Genomic DNA, 15,733 nt, shown 5'->3' with positions numbered 1-15,733 from the left:
AAGTGCTGGGAGTTGGTGCTGATGGGGTAGTTACAGTCAATGTCATTTATTTTAGAAAATCAGCTAAAAGAAAAATTAACTCCCTCGTCAAAATGATCTCTCATGTATTCTACAAATTTCACGTACCATTAAGTCATTGAGATTAGTAATCACATTGTAGGAAGCAAAATGTCGCAGGAGAGTTCTACATACAGAACAATTTAGTGTTAATTGTATTAATCCGATTAAGACCTACCCCAAAATCTATCATTCTTTGAGACAGAGGGTTTTAACTGATGCCCAGGGGAAAGGAGGGGGAATCTGAGAAGTTCTAGGTAGGTATTTATTGCACAGCCAGAGGAGCATTGGGAAGCAAGTGAAAAGCACAAAAGGAAATTCAAAGGTGAGAATGGAAGATTCCATAGCCAAATTCTGTCTTCTTCATGGTTTTGCCTTGGGCCGTGGTGGCAGTTGGTTATACCTGGAGAAATCCCAGCCATCTGCTGCCTTCCCCCTGCTTCCAGTTTGCCTCTGCAGGAGGTGAGCTTCCGGAACCAGTTGGAGAGACTCAGAATCTTAGGTTCTATCAATTCAGCTCAAAGCCCCCAAGGACTAGCATGGTTCATCTAGATCTACGAGATTCACCTGCATTTCTTGTGTATTCCAATCCTTCACTGCGAAAAGCTGAAGGATAAGTGATCAAGTGAGAGTAACGAGTAGTATCAGGATTTGGCCCGAGGCGGGGATTCTGAGAAGCCAAGTGGCAGGCAGCCTGGGCAGAAGTCCAGGCTAGGGGGAGGCAGGGGCGAGGCAAAGGGAGAATGCAGAGTTGAAGTGTAGTTGTAAGTGGACGATGAATCTTATGAACCAGTTGTTATTACAAGGGCAGTTATCCAGCGCTGATGGGAAGATCACCAAGGACCAAGAGTGAGGCTTATCCACTCCTTCCCAGAAAACAGTGCAGTTGGGATCCCTTCTCCTTGCTGGATTGGATCTCACAGTCTGAGCTCATGGTGGGAGCTGAACCTGGCACAGACATTTGATGGCTTAGAGGGGACTTGGGTGTGGGCATGAGGAATGATTACAGCACTTGGATGGACTCCCCGCCTCTTCTTTTTCCCTCTTTATTTTTAGTTCAGTGTATAAGGATTTCCTTGGATTCAGGGAGTCTTAACACCTTTCCCTAAAAATATAAGAAAAATATAAGAACCTGCTGGATGGACTTTATGTGTTTTCTATCTTTGTAATTGATTTTCCTACCACAGCCATGCCCTCCAGAATGTAATTTAACAAAGCACACGTGACGAATTTATAAGAAGTTGTGGGAAAATATCTTCGTGTGTTCTGTGTAAAGAAACTTTCATTAGAAAATGACTCTTAGCTTCCATTATGATATAATATGTCTTAGGCAGTTCTGCAATAACAGAGAACCATAGACAGGGTGGTTTATAAACAACACAAATTTATTTTTGACAATTCTGAAGGCTGGGAAGCCCAAGACCAAGGAGCTGACAGATTCTCTGTCTGGTGAGGACCCACTCTCTAGCTCACAGGTAGCCGTCTTCTCACTGTGTCCTTACATAGCAGAAGGGGTGAGGGAGCTCTGTGGGGTCTCTGTTATAAAGGCACTAATCTCATTCCTGAGGGCTCCACCTCATGACCTAATCACCACCTCCCCAAAGGCTCCATCACTAAATACCATCACATTGGGGATTAGGTTTCAATGTAAGATTTTTGGTCAAATACGAACATTTAGTCTATAGCATAATACTGATTCAATCAATATTAATGAAACTTTTTAATGAACAGGGGGTTGTTTATGTTTGTAACACGTCTTCTTGTTTATATAGTTTAATATTCTAAAGTAACTGCAGTCTATTTCAAAGGAAAAAATCATTAAAAAATAGAAAAGACAGTGTACAAGGAACACCTTTCAAATTTGATAATAACCCCCTTTTCATAGTATATGTGGCAAAAAACTATGATTGATTAATTGTACATCCATTATTTATATTAAAGTTCTAAGCACCACTTCTACCAAGTTAAAGTGAGCAAAACAGATACAGGTCCTGCCCTTACTGCACTTAGAATTCCAGTGGAAATTACTTTTCATCTAAAATTTTCTGTGTCATCTTAGGCCACATATTTTGCACTTGGTCAGATTTTAGAACCATTTATAAAATCATTCTTTATGTTTTTCTTTAATTTTGCACTTCATATTTATTTTATTTGAATATATTTAAATGTAACACTTGAAACACATTTTAATAAGAATTCATTAAAACTAATGGAAGGCTTTATTAAGTCTCACACGAGCCATCGCTGCATTTCAGATCATGAAAAACAATGTATTGTAGAAAGATGCCTGTTGTGTTAGTTTTCTGTCACTGTTACAACAAATAACCACAAACTGAGTGGCTTACTACAATGCAAATTATCATCCAGTTCAGGAGGTCAGAAGCCTGACGTGAGTCTGACTGGGCTGAAACAAAGGTATCAGCAGGGTTGTAGACCTTTCTGGAAGGTCTAAGGGAGAATGCATTTCCTTACCTCCCTCACCTTCTAGAGGCCGCCCTCATTCCTTGGCGTATGGTCCTCCCGTCTTCAAAGTCAGCGGTGGCCGGCTGAGTTCTCCTCATCCTGCCATCTCTCTGCGTCCCTCTTCCACTTTTCAGGACCCTTGTGGTTTGTCCAACCTGGGTAATCCAGAATCATCTCCCTACGTGAAGATCGGCTGGTTAGTGACCATAATTCTGTTTGCAACCTTAATTCTCCTTTGCCATGTAACCTAAAATATCCACAAGTCCTGAGCATTAGGACATGGGCACCTTTAGGGCTGTTATTCTGCCTCCCGTTTCTACTGGCAGCGTAAGAAGTGACCACCCCGTCCAGCCAAGCACATGTCAGTCCTCTTCAGGAGGAGATTTCACTGTCTCTTTGAGTTAACCTGTTGCAGTTTCTGTGAACATTTGCCTCATTGCCTGTGTGTAATCTCAAGCTCACCTTGCACTATTTGAGCCCTTTCCGTCTTCTCTGCAGCTCTGGGAGCCACTAGCCATTATTCTTCTCCATTTGAAAACAGTTCATTTCCAGAAGCCGTCACTGCATTCAGGCTTAGTTATTGATAGACATAGAAGAGATTAGCTTTACCTACAGTATTAAATACATTTGTCTTACATGTTTGATAAGTGGGAGGAATAATAACGACAGCAGCTAAGCTCTTTGTCATTAGTAATTCATTTCATTGCTCTAACGGTGCTATGAGGTAGATTCTTACCCTGAGAATGAAAAGCTTGATGGGAAGGAATGTAATTTACATGTATCGAACAATCATGATTCTGTAACCTTTGAATCTAGTCCTGTAAATAAACGCTCGTAAACAATAACATTTTACTTTGGCTTTTTTGTTTGGTTTTTTTTCATTTTTTATTATTTTTTAATTGAAGTATAGTTGATTTACAGTGTTGTGCTAGTTTCAGGTGTACAGCACAGTGATTCAGATATATATATATTCTTTTTCAGATTCTCTTCCCTTACAGGTCATTACAAAATATTGAGTATAGTTCCCTGTGCTATACAGTAGGTCCTTGTTGGTTATCTATCTTATATATAGTAGTGTGTATCTGTTAATCCCATACTCGTAATTTGTCTCTTTCCCTTTTGGCACCATAAATTTCTTTTTTATATCTGTGAGTCTCTTTCTGTTTGGAAATAAGTTCATTTGTATTATTTTTTAGATTCCACATATAAGTGATACCATGTAATATCTGTCTCTGTCTTACTTCACTTAGTATGATAATCTCTAGGTCCATCCATGTTGCTGCAGATGGCATTATTTCATTCTTTTCTGTGGCTGAGTGATATCCCATTGTATATGTGTGTATACCACATTTTCTTTATCCATTCATCTGTCGGTGGACATTTAGGTTGCTTCCATGTCTTGGCTATTGTAAACAGTGCTGCAGTGAATATAACATTTCACTTTACATTGATAACTGTGGATCCACTAGTTTGAAAATGTGTCTTGGTACAATCATGACAGCTTACATTTGTGAATCCTTACCCTGTGTCAACACTGTTCTTAGTGCTTTACAGGACTTATCTCATTCAGTGCTCCTCAAATATCTATTAGGTAGGTGATGTTATCCTCATTTTACAGTTATGGAAACTGAGGTAGACTGGAGTTAAGTAAGTTGCCCAGGAGCACACAGCTGTAGGTCGCTGGTCGCAGCCCGGGAGACTGGGCACACAGTGCCTGCTTATTACCACCCTGCTCTGCTGCCCACACATTGCCTGCATACTGCTGCATCTGTGAGCGTTTTGAAATCTATTCCCTTTCTTACTTGGACCCTGAGTCAGTAGTTCATTTGAACAATGGCCAGTTTTGTTCTTGTTTCACTGCATGTCATTAAATGCTAATAGTTATTCAATTTAGTGTCACTTAGGACAAAATGCATTCTCTCCTTTTATTTGTTCTTAAATGTGGCCACTTTTGATGATAATGCAGGAGTACATTGCAAGTGTGCAGTATTTTGTGTTCTGTAATTTCTGATGATAGAACTTAGACAAACATTTAACTGCATGTTTGCACACACAGATGGTGCACACACACGTACACAGAAATTGCACAGGAAATGCTTTTCCTTCATTAGCTAAGGAAATTAGAAGTGCTAAGTACTAGCTCACATTTTAGCAGTTTATTTCCTGGCTGTATCGTGACGCCCTGCAGCAAAAGCTTTCCTTGAGTACTTTAGTTTAACTAAATGTAGAACTGCGTAGCTATCGCTATGTTACTGAAAGATGCCAATGGATATGTTTATCTCACCTTTGACAAGAAGTATAGCAGAAGACACTATAGCATCTTAGTGTTGGGAGGGCTCTTAGAAAGTTCCTAGTGCTCTAATACAGCCTCCCGATTATGAAATAATTTTTATGTGATGTTCCTGACACTTGCAATGATGGTGAACAAACTTCTTTCCTGGGTGTTCTATTCCATTTCCAAGCAGATCTCATTATTTAAAAGTTGTTCCAGGGACTTCTGGCGGTCCAGTGGTTAACACTCCGTGCTTCCAGTGCAGGGGGCGCGGGTTTGATCCCTGGTCGGGGAACTAAGATCCCACCTGCTGTGCGGCACGGCCAAATAAATGTGTTTGATTCTGGTAAAAAAAAAAAAAAAGTTGTTGCATTACTGAGATGAGTATCTACTCGCTTTCTTTGTCTCTGGTATTAGCTAACTTAGCCCACTGCCTCACTGCTTGGCCCTTAATAGGAATTCAGTATATATTTGTGGTTGATGGAAGCGCATTCACCTTTTAATATCATGGACATTCAGCTCAATTCAGCTAAAGTCATTCACAGCCATTAGAAGTTAGATTGAATCTCTGCTTTCCAGTTCCCCTGCTAACAGGGAAGTTATACGTGGGTCATTATTCCCCTCATTAGAGGAGGGAGCGAAAATGTTTTCAAGAGTAAATAAGTTTGATCTGAGTCTTAAAGATGAGGGGGAGTTATCCCAGGAAGAAGGAATGCAGAGGTGAAAGGGCACCTGAAGAAAAGGAATAGTAGCGCAAAAGCAGGGAGGCATCCTGCTGTGTGTTGGCTCCATGATGCAGGAGTTACAGTTCAAGCGGAGAGCAGAGGACTGGGGTGGAAATGGGTGGAGGGGTAAAGTCATGAAGGCCCTGAGTGCTGTGTGTGGTCACTTTATATTTGTGGAAGTTGGGGATCAAGGGAGGCACAGAGTCACACTTGGATGCTCTCTTATTTTCCTGAATTGGGCTCCTTTTCAGACTAAGCAGCTACTCCCTTTCTTCCCCACCCCCAATGACATATTTTCCGTCCTGTCCCCGTCGTGCACATCCTCTGAATGTCTTCTAGATTTCAATGCACCACTTGAAATGGGAGTCCAAAAACTGAACTGAATATCCTGGTTGCTTCCTGAAAAAGACCAGGGTACCAAGAGATCGGTGTTTTTCCTTTCCACACTCTCATTCCATGAACACCGTCTATCTGTGCTACCTTTTTGGCAAGTGATGTCATACCTTTGATGCATTTGAGTGTGTAGCCAATTAAAATGCTCGGTCTTTTTCAGATGGCCTACTTTGTAGCCAAGACTTTCCAATCCTTTCTTAATGCCTTTTTATTTTGCTTAATCTCTGTGCATTTCTTGGCAGTATGAGATATCACCCAGTTCACCATGTCTCATCATGACTGCTTGATGAGATCATCGGAATCCGGACTTTGCCTCTAGTGTAATCATAAATTTAGCCTTTTGCCATTTACCTATCTGCTGAGGATACTATTGCATCTTGGGGCAAAGCAGCACAGATCTGTTTTCTCCTGAGAATTCGATGTTTTGTAAAAGGCATGAGAAGGATTCTCACTCACCTCCCCCATATAAAATATATATCTGATATTTATTTCAAAATACGACTATTAAGTAACAAAAGCAACTTAACCATATCAAATATTCATTTATATTTAATATGTCTATGCGTAGCAAAATAAACTAGAACAAATGTCCCTAAAGAAGGTAATGTCGATTTATTTTGTTTTCTATTTCAGACAAAGGTAAATGCATTATTAAATAGTTAATGACAAAATAAATACCCCTTTTTTTTCAACTTACATGACCCTGAAATTGTACATTGTTTCCTTGGTTTTCAAGATCACGTTCTTTTTATTATGTAAAATTGTTTTCACCTTCAAAGGAGTTCTTGTCCTCAGTATTATAGCCTGGCACCTGTAGAAGAGTAACCGAGAATAGGCATAAAATAGAACAATAAAAGATAGCAGTAGACCTAATAGAGGTTATTCTGATGGGCAGTAGATGTTTTGTTTGGGGGAATGTCTGGTTCACTAATGCACCTGTCTGCTTGCTAAGAGTGCCATCAGCCCTTTGACAAAAGTTGACTGTTCAGATGATTTTTGTTCTTTATATTATTATTTCTGTCATTTATATTATCTATCAAAGTGCATTAACCTTGATGCTGAATATCAGGTGTTACGCTGTGTAACCACATACAGGTCAAGTACCCAACCCAGGAAATCTCAAGAGGATGCTTACATTTCTGTGGAAATTGGTTTATTTTTAGAGATTACTTTCCTCCTCCTTCTGAGTGATGCAGGCCCAGAAACTGAGCCTGTCCACGACTGCCACCGAATAGGTAATGTCAGTAGAAATTTTCAGACCCATATCTTCTCTCCACCATTTATAGGGAGAAAGTTGACAGACTTAATTAATGAATAATTTGTCTCTTCTGTACCCCAAAGTATCCAACTTGTTTGTGATTTAGGCACAGGTCTAATTTACTGTCTTCTAAATGACATTTTTTAAATGTGGACTTTTAAAAAAATTTTATTTTGATTTCCAATGTGTTAATTTCTATTGTATAGCAAAGTGATTCAGTTATACATATATATATATTCTTTTTCATATTCTTTTCCATTATGGTTTATCACAGGATATTGAATATAGTTCCTTGTGCTACACACTAGGACCCTGTTGTTTATCCATCCTGTATATAATAGTTTGCATTTGCTAACCCTAAACTCCCTATCCTTCCCTCCCCCAGCCCCCCCTTGGCAATCACAAGACTGTTCTCTATGTCTGTGAGTCTGTTTCCGTTTTGTAGATAAGTCCAATTGTGTCATATTTTAGATTCCATATATAAGTGATATCATATGATATTTGTCTTTCTGTTTCTGACTTAGTATGATAACCTCTAGGTCTATCTGTGTTGCTACAAATGGCATTATTTCATTCTTTTTCATGGCTGAGTAGTATTCCATTGTATATATGTACCACATCTTAAATGAGGACTTCTAAGATCTTTTGTCTAAATGACTTTTTAAAGAGAACTTGCAGATGAAAACAGTAAAGGACTATTTCTTCGGGCTTATTCCATGTTCCACACTCATACACCTTAGGCTCCTCTCACCAGTTTCCCCTCTGCTTCCATTGCTTCTCTCTCCTGCATTTCCTCCTCTGCTTTTCAACCTTCCAACCTCAGCCCCTGCTGCTGGGCTCTGCTCCACACCCTATGGAGGGTGAATGATTGCTAGGAGTCCTTGAATATAGTTGTGGCCCAGACATTGTCTGAAACCCAGATCATTGATGACTTGCACATATGTACAAATACTACCTTCAGATGTATGTACAGTTGCCCCTGGAATAATGCAGGGGTGTTAGGGCCACCGACATCCTTGCAGTTGAAAATCTGAATACTGCCGTCTCTGCCTCTGAAACAAAGGAATTGTAAAATGACTCACCCAAAGGCAGGAAGCTGAAACAGTTTGGGTAGAATCAGGACTCAAACACTGGTTCTTGGGCTTCCCTGGTGGTGCAGTGGTTGGGGGTCTGCCTGCCGATGCAGGGGACACGGGTTCGTGCCCTGGTCTGGGAGGATCCCACGTGCCGTGGAGCGGCTGGGCCTGTGAGCCATGGCCGCTGAGCCTGCGCGTCCGGAGCCTGTGCTCCGCAACGGGAGAGGCCACAACAGTGAGAGGCCCGCATACCGCAAAAAAAAAAACCACAAAAAACCACTGGTTCTTTTGATTCCATGTCTTGTGATCTCTAATCGACCACAAACTTTCACCCACACTTAGTTAATCTAAAGATCTGTAAAATGAAAATATAGGTACTATATTTATTGAAAAAGACTTGTGTGTAAGATGTATAAGTGGACCTACTCAGTTCAAACCCATTTTGTTCGAACAACTAACTTGAAAAGCAGATATAACTTCAATGTTTCATAAGATTAGTTTTAGGAGAGGGAAAAGAAGGTAGGAAGAGTCTCTGCTTGTCTCCCATTCGTCCTAATACTGCAAGGTTTAAGATCCCTCAGGGTTCTAAAGATGGGGAGATCTAAAGATGTGGTATTGCTGTAATGAATCATCAGTTGGAACATAATTGAAGTGAAATCAATCAAGTTTTATGAGTTTTTTCCAAGTCATTATAACTTGGTTGCAGTATATAATATTTTAAGATTATATATTTTTTCACTTATCTTTGGTAGTTATATTTTTCTTCCCTTAGATAGGAAATGGTAAAAGTGATGCTTGGTAAGTCTTACTGGCTGTGGGAAATGGAATATAAAATAGAATCCAAATCAATGTACCTGTCCTTCAAAAAAGGAAACTTTGGGAAGGGTAAGTCATCAAGAGATGGTCTTGGAGGAGCTTCAAGATGATGGAAGAGTAAGGCATGGAGATCACCTTCCTCTCCACAAATACATCAGAAATACATCTACACGTGGAACAACTCCTACAGAACACCTACTGAACGCTGGCAGAAGACCTCAGACCTCCCAAAAGGCAAGAAACTCCCCACGTACCTGGGTAGGGCAAAAGAAAAAACAGAGACAAAAGAATAGGGATGGGACCTGCACCAGTAGGAGGGAGCTGTGAAGGAGGAAAGGTTTCCACACACTAGAAGCCCCTTGGCGGGCGGAGACTGCGGGTGGTGGAGGGGGGGAAGCTTCGGAGCCACGGAGGAGAGCGCAGCAACAGGGGTGCGGGGGGTAAAGCGGAGAGATTCCTGCACAGAGGATCGGTGCCGACCAGCACTCACCAGCCCGAGAGGCTTGTCTGCTCACCCGCCGGGGCGGGCGGGGCTGGGAGCTGAGGCTCGGGCTTCCGTTGGAGCGCTGGGAGTGGACTGGGGTTGGCGGCGTGAACACAGCCTGCAGGGGGTTAGTGCGCCACGGCTGGCCGGGAGGGAGTCTGGGAAAAAGTCTGGACCTGCCGAAGAGGCAAGAGACTTTTTCTTGCCTCTTTTTTCCTGGTGCGTGAGGAGAGGGGATTAAGAGCGCTGCTTAAAGGAGCTCCAGAGACAGGCGCGAGCCGCGGCTAACAGCGCGGACCCCAGAGCCGGCCATGAGACGCTAAGGGTGCTGCTGTCGCCACCAAGAAGCCTGTGTGCAGCACAGGTCACTCTCCACACCTCCTTCAGGGGAGCCTGTGCAGCCCGCCACTGCCAGGGTCCCGGGATCCAGGGACAACTTTCCCGGAAGAACGCACGGTGCCTCTCAGGCTGGTGCAATGTCATGGCGGCCTCTGCCGCCGTAGGCTCGCCCCGCATCCGTACCCCTCCCTCTCCCCGGCCTGAGTGAGCCAGAGCCCCCGAATCAGCGGCTCCTTTAACCCCGTCCTGTCTGAGCGGAGAACAGATGCCCTCAGGCAACCTACACGCAGAAGCGGGTCCAAATCCAAAGCTGAACCCTGGGAGCTGTGCAAACAAAGAAGAGAAAGGAAATCTCTCCCAGCAGCCTCAGGAGCAGCGGATTAAATCTCCACAATAAACTTGATGTACCTGCATCTGTGGAATACCTGAATAGACACGGAATCATCCCAAATTGAGGAGGTGGACTTCAGGAGTGAAGATATATATATATATTTTTATCCCCTTTTTCTCTTTTTGTAAGTGTGTATGTGTGTGCTTCTGTGTGTGATGTTGTCTGTATAGCTTTGCTACCATTTCTCTTAGTGTTCTATTTTTCTTTTTTTTTACTTAAAAATTTTTTCTCAATTTTTTATTTTAATAACTTTTATTTTATTTTATCTTCTTTCTTTCTATTTCTTCTCCCTTTTATTCTGAGCCGTGTGAATGAAAGGATCTTGGTGCTTCAGCCAAGCGTCAGGGCTGTGCCTCTGAGGAGGGAGAGCCAACTTCAGGACACTGGTCCACAAGAGACCTTCCAGCTCCATGTAATATCAAATGGCAGAAATCCCCTAGAGATCTCCATCTCAACACCCAACACCCACCTTCACCAAACGACCAGCAAGCTACAGTGCTGGACACCCTATGCCAAACAACTAGCAAGACAGGAACACAACTACATCCATTAGCAGAGAGGCTGCCTAAAATCATAATAAGGCCACAGACACCCCAAAACACCACCAGATGTGGACCTGCCCACCAGAAAGACAGATCCAGCCTCATCCACCAGAACACAGGTACTAGTCCCCTCCATCAGGAAGCCTACACAACCCACTGAACCAACCTTAACCACTGGGGACAGACACTAAAAACAATGGAAACTACGAACGTGCAGCCTGCGAAAAGGAGACCCCAAACACAGTAAGTTAAGCAAAATGAGAAGACAGAAAAACACAGAGCAGATGAAGGAGTAAGGCCAAAACCCACCAGACATAACAAATGAAGAGGAAATAGGCAGTCTACTAGAAAAAGAATTCAGAATAATGATAGTAAAGATGATCCAAAATCTTGGATATAGAATAGAGAAAATACAAGAAACGTTTAACAACCTAGAAGAACTAAAGAGCAAACAAACAATGATGAGCAACACAATAAATTAAAAATTTTCTAGGAGGAATCAGTAGCAGAAGAACGGATAAGTGACCTGGAAGAAAATAGTGGAAATAAGTACTGCAGAGCAGAATAAATAAAAAAGAATGAAAAGAGCTGAGGACAGTCTCAGAGACCTCTGGGACAACATTAAACGCACCAACATTCGAATTATAGGGGTTCCGGAAGAAGAAGAGAAAGAGAGAGGGACTGAGAAAATATTTGAAGAGATTATAGCGGAAAATTTCCGTAATATGGGAAAGGAAATAGTTAATCAAGTCCAGGAAGCACAGAGTGTCCCATACAGGATAAATCCAAGGAGAAATATGCCAGGACACATATTAATCAAACTGTCAAAAATTAAATACAAACAAAAAAAATATTAAAAGCAGCAAGGGAAAAACAACAAATAACACACAAGGGAATCCCCATAAGATTAACAGCTGATCTTTCAGCAGAAACTCTGCCAGCCGGAAGGGAGGGGCAGGACATATTTAAAGTGATGAAGGAGAAAAACCTGCAACCAAGATTACTCTACCCAGCAAGGATCTCATTCAGATTTGATGGAGAAATTAAAACCTTTACAGACAAGCAAAAGCTGAGAGAGTTCAGCACCACCAAACCAGCTCTACAACAACTGCTAAAGGAACTTCTGTAGGCAGGAAACACAAGAGAAGGAAAAGACCTACAATAACAAACCGAAAACAATTAAAATGGGAATAGGAACATACATATCCATAATTACCTTAAAAGTAAATAGATTAAATGCTCCCACCAAAAGACATAGACTGGCTGAATGGATACAAAAACAAGACCCATATATATGCTGTCTACAAGAGACCCACTTCAGACCTAGGGACACATACGGACTGAAAGTGAGGGGATGGAAAAAGATATTCCATGCAAATGGAAATCAGAAGAAAGCTGGAGTAGCAATTCTCAGATCTGACGAAACAGGCTTTAAAATGAAGACTATTATAAGAGACAAAGAAGGACACTACATAATGATCAAGGGATCAATCAAAGAAGAAGGTACAACAATTGTAAATATTTATGCACCCAACATAGGAGCACCTCAATACATAAGGCAAATGCTGGCAGCCATAAAAGGGGAAACTGACAGTAACATGATAATAGTAGTGAACTTTTAACACCCCACTTTCACCAATGGATGGATCAACCATAATGAAAATAAATAAGGAAACACAAGGTTTAAATGATACATTATACAAGATGGACTTAATTGATATTTACAGCACATTCCATCCAAAAACAACAGAATACACATTCTTCTCAAGTGCTCATGGGACATTCTCCAGGATAGATCATACCTTGTGTCACAAGTCAAGCCTGGTAAATTAAAAAAAATTGAAATCATATCAAGTATCTTTTCCAACCACAGCGCTGTGAGACTAGATATCAATTACAGGAAAAGATCTGTAAAAAATACAAACACATGGTGGCTAAACAATACACTACATAATAACCAAGAGATCACTGAAGAAATCAAAGAGGAAATCAAAAAATATCTAGAAACAAATGACAATGAAAACACGACGGCCCAAAACCCATGGGATGCAGGAAAAGCAGTTCTAAGAGGGAAGTTTATAGCAATACAATCCTACCTTAAAAAACAAGAAGCATTTCAAATAAACAAACTAACCTTACACTTAAAGCAATTAGATAAAGAAGAACAAACTAACCCCAAAGTTAGCAGAAGGAAAGAAATCATAAAGATCAGATCGGAAATAAATGAAAAAGAAATGAAGAAATCAATAGAAATAGAAATGAAAAAGGAGAGGTAACAGCTGACACTGCAGAAGTACAAAGGATCATGAGAGATTACTACAAGGAACTATGTGCCAATAAAATGGACAACCTGGAAGTAACTGACAAATTCTTAGAAATGCACAACCTGCCAACACTGAACCAGGAAGAAATAGAAAATATGAACAGACCAATCACAAGCACTGAAATTGAAACTGTGATTAAAAATCTTCCAACAAACAAAAGCCCAGGACCAGATGGCTTCACAGGCGAATTCTATCAAATATTTAGAGAAGAGTTAACACCTATCCTTCTCAAACTCTTCCAAAATATAGCAGCGGGAGGAACACTCCCAAACTCATTCTATGAGGCTACCATCACCCTGATACCAAAACCAGACAAAGATGTCACAAAGAAAGAAAACTACAGGCCATTATCACTGATGAACATAGATGCAAAAATCCTCAATAAAATACTAGCAAACAGAATCCAACAGCACATTAAAAGAATCATACACCATGATCAAGTGGTGTTTATTCCAGGAATGCAAGGATTTTTCAGTATATGCAAATCAATCAGTGTGATGAACCATATTATCAAATTGAAGGAGAAAAACCATATGATCATCTCAGTAGATGCAGAGAAAGCTTTTGACAAAATTCAACACCCATTTATGATAAAAACCCTCCAGAAAGTAGGCATAGAGGGAACTTTCCTCAACATAATAAAGGCCATATATGACAAACCCACAGCCAACATCGTCCTCAGTGGTGAAAAACTGAAACCATTTCCAGTAAGACCAGGAAAAAGACAAGGTTGCCCACTCTCACCACTCTTATCAACATAGTTTTGGAAGTTTTAGCCACAGCAATCAGAGAAGAGAAAGAAATAAAAGGAATCCACATTGGAAAAGAAGAAGTAAAGCTGTCACTGTTCGCAGATGACATGACATTATACATAGAGAATCCTAAAGATGCTACCAGAAAACTGCTAGGGCTAATCAATGAATTTGGTAAAGTAGCAGGATACAAAATTAATGCACAGAAATCTCTGGCATTCCTATACACTAATGATGAAAAATCTGAAAGTGAAATCACTCCCATTTACCATTGCAAAAAAAGAATAAAATACGTAGGAATAAACCTACTTAAGGAGACAAAAGACCTGTATGCAGAAAATTATAATACAATGTTGAAATAAATTAAAGTTGATACATACAGATGGAGAGATATACCATGTTCTTGGATTGGAAGAATCAACATTGTGAAAATGACTCTACTACCCAAAGCAATCTACAGATTCAATGCAATCACTGTCAGACTACCACTGGCATTTTTCACAGAACTAGAACAAAAAATTTCACAATTCGTATGGAAATGCAGAAGACCCCCGATAGACAGAGCAATCTTGAGAAACAATAATGGAACTGGAGGAGTCAGGCTCCCTGACTTCAGATTATGCTACAAAGCTATAGTAATCAAGACAGCATGGTACTGGCACAAAAACAGAAATATAGATCAATGGGACAGGATAGAAGCCCAGAGATAAACCCACGCACATATGGTCACCTTATATTTGATAAAGGTGGCAAGAATATACAGTGGAGAAAAGACAGCCTCTTCAATAAGCAGTGCTCGGAAAACTGGACAGGTACATGTAAAAGTATGAAATTAGAACACTTCCTAACACCATACACAAAAATAAACTCAAAATGGATTAAAAACCTAAATGTAAGGCCAGACACTATTAAACTCTTAGAGGAAAACACACAGAACACTCTATGATGTAAATCACAGCAAGATCCTTTCTAACCCACCTCCTAGAGAAATGGAAATAAAAACAAAAATAAATGGGACCTAATGAAACTTCAAAGCTTTTGCACAACAAAGGAAACCATAAACAAGAAAAGACAGCCCTCAGAATGGGAGAAAATATTTGCAAATGAAGCAACGGACAAAGGATTAATCTCCAAAATTTAAAAGTAGCTTATGCAGCTCAATATCAGAAAAACATACAACCCAATCCAAAAATGGGCAGAAGACCTAAATAGACATTTCTCCAAAGAAGATATACAGATTGCCAACAAACACAGGAAAGAATGCTCAACATCATTAATCATTAGAGAACTGCAAATCAAAACTACAATGAGATATCATCTCACACTGGTCAGAATGGCCATCATCAGAAATCTACAAACCATAAATGCTGGAGAGGGTGTGGAGAAAAGGGAACCCTCTTGCACTGTTGGTGTGAATGTAAATTGATACAGCCACTATGGAGAACAGTATGGGGGTTCCTTAAAAAACTAAAAATAGAACTACCATCTTACCCAGCAATCCCACTACTGGGCATATACCCTAAGAAAACCATAATTCAAAAAGAGTCATGTACCAAAATGTTAATTGCAGCTCTATTTACAATAGCCAGGACATGGAAGCAACCTAAGCGTCCATCGACAGATGAATGGATAAAGATGTGGCACATATATACAGTGGAATATTACTCACGCATAGAAAGAAACGAAATTGAGTTGTTTGTAGTGAAATGGATGGACCTAGAGTCTGTCATACAGAGTGAAGTAAGTCAGAAAGAGAAAAACAAATATTGTATGCTAACACATATATATGGAATCTAAGGGGAAAAAAAAGTCATGAAGAACCTAGAGGCAAGACAGGAATA

The 15,733-nt window shown here is 40.5% G+C and overlaps 1 protein-coding gene across 9 annotated transcripts in view; it reads left to right on the top strand.

Moving 5' to 3' along the window:
* DLGAP1 (DLG associated protein 1) overlaps window positions 1-15,733 on the top strand; it is a 1,249,700-nt gene that overhangs the window by 579,499 nt on the left and 654,468 nt on the right. The gene's annotated exons all lie outside the window — the stretch shown is intronic.

The sequence above is a fragment of the Globicephala melas genome, chromosome 13 (genome assembly GCF_963455315.2).
Source record: "Globicephala melas chromosome 13, mGloMel1.2, whole genome shotgun sequence".
NCBI lineage: Eukaryota > Metazoa > Chordata > Mammalia > Artiodactyla > Delphinidae > Globicephala > Globicephala melas.
The sequence above is the reverse complement of the archived record's forward strand: the minus strand, read 5'-3'. Positions and strand labels throughout refer to the sequence as shown.